At 35.0% G+C, this 2,163-nt stretch overlaps 1 non-coding gene across 1 annotated transcript; it reads left to right on the top strand.

Moving 5' to 3' along the window:
- The first annotated feature begins 391 nt into the window (after positions 1–391).
- LOC122099497 lies at positions 392–498 on the top strand. Its single transcript, XR_006145944.1, has one exon. It is a non-coding gene; the product is annotated as a U6 spliceosomal RNA (small nuclear RNA).
- The last annotated feature ends 1,665 nt before the right edge of the window (positions 499–2,163 follow it).

Here is a 2,163-nt window from a genome sequence, read left to right as displayed (position 1 = left end):
CTGCTATCATAAATCTTAAATACTTTACAGAAAAGTTTTATACCTGCCAAACAGTCCTATTTTGGGCATATATAAGCAAAATCCCAAAAATTAAGCATATTTAAAACATTAAAACTTTTAACAAACCTTAACACTTGCTGCAATGTTCATTTTGACAGGTGCCTTGTATAGAATAATTGAATTTCTCCTCCTACACATCTCTTGAACTACAAATATCTGGAATTATTTTGTTTTTGGCATGTCTATCTTGATTTTATTCTTAAATGTGTGCTTATGTAAGAAATACATGATTCTATAATTTCACAACAATTCTTTTGAACTTACTTTTTGTTGAATTGCCTAGCTTAATAAAATCAATTAAAAATTATACTTTATATATAAAAACTGTTCTGTGCTCAATTTAGCATCACATACCCTAACATTGGAACGATACAGAGAAGATTAGCATGCACCCTGCGCAAGGATGACATGCAAAGTCTTGGAGCGTTCCATATTTTTACAGCAACAGATGCTGAAACGTATGTGGCCACAAGGGAACAGTACTGCATTCTTGGTGGACGTGTAAACTTGTTCAACTACTTTGGAAAGCAGTATGGAGGTGCCTCAGAAGACTCCACATAAAAATCCCCTATAACACAGTAATCCCACTTTTGGGGATTTATCCAAATTATCATAAAAAAGACCATACTAAAACTACCAGCACAACTATGGTTATTGCAACATTATTTACGATAGCTAAGATATGGAACCAACACAGATGCCCCCATTAGATGAATGGATCAAGAAAATGTGTTATATATACACAATGGAATTCTTTGCCTCCATCAGAAAGAATGACATCGCCCAATTTGTTAGGAAATGGAAAGACTTGGAAAAAAAATTATTGAGTGAAGTAAGCCAAGTCCAAAGAAATATAGGTCCCATGATTTCCCTTATTTTCAATAACGAATGTATGTCTGGGATAAGCAGAAAAGTTGAAAAGATATGTGCATATAACCAGATAAGATGATGTTAAAGAAATTGAACCCCAAGATAGGGACACAAGTGGTTTTTTGTTTCTTGCTATTGTTTCTAACGTACTTATAATGTGTGATGTCATTTTTCTTGTTTTTTGTATGTTTCTCCCCACACTATAACCCCTGTTTTCTCTGTATTTGAAGTTGGTACACTTACATCTTGTATGTATGCTTCTCTAATTTGGGGAGGGGAAGGGAAAAAATGCTCAAATAGCGATACAGGTTGACCCATTGTAACAATGAGATGCACAAGACACTATGTTGAAAAATGAACTTTACAATTTAGGCGGAGGAAGGAAGGGGGAGGGGAGTGTACTTGTGGAGGTGGGAGGGAAGAGATGGTAGGGGAAATATAAAGGAGGAGGTAACAATACTTGTTAGGAAACTTACTAGTTTCCTTGTTCATGTAAATGTGACCCCTCTTCACAGTATTATTACCATAAAAAAACATATAAAAATGTTCTTAGATGGAAGAGTTTATTTCCTCTATTTTACCGATATAATATTGTTAACAAAGAAATTAATTCAGAACACTGATATGAAGGTAATTTGAATAAATGTGTGTGTGTGTGAGTGCGGCAGCGCCATACACGCAAGTGCATGAGAACAAACACCATGCATGTATATTGGAATGCTCAGAATTTAAATCAGGGCTTCAAGGTCTTGCTAGGCCTTTCTTATCTAGATTGGTGAGCTACGATATAAGCTACATCTCAATTCTTGGCTCTTTGCTAGTTCATTAAACATTTTGAAAAATAATTTCATGAAGTTTTTTTTTTGGCCCTGATTGGCTCCCAAGTGTTATCCACAGATCTCAGTCTCCTGAGCAAATATTCAGAGTAGATAGGATTATAGGTGTGACGAGCCAGCACAAGGCTTTTAGAACAATTTTAAAAGTAAAAGAAAATTTATTTCATGGGGGCCTGTTTTATCATCACCGAATTTGAAAGCCTTTTGAGTGATTATATGTCAATTTAATTCGTTTGGGGATTGTTAAAAGATAGTAAGTGATGATATTTAAAAGTTTTAGTACTTTTTAAAAAAGAAACTGGAACTGTGGGACAGAAGAAATTTGGCTGTCTTCGGACCTCAATTTGTAAGCTCAGCTCTGTGCATGATAACCTAAGGTCACCAACACACTCTGTGT

This window comes from Dipodomys spectabilis, unplaced genomic scaffold, assembly GCF_019054845.1.
Source record: "Dipodomys spectabilis isolate Male_0828 unplaced genomic scaffold, ASM1905484v1 ptg000516l, whole genome shotgun sequence".
NCBI classification, from domain to species: Eukaryota; Metazoa; Chordata; class Mammalia; order Rodentia; family Heteromyidae; genus Dipodomys; species Dipodomys spectabilis.
Note: the sequence above shows the minus strand (reverse complement) of the source record. Positions and strands in the feature narration are given on the sequence as shown.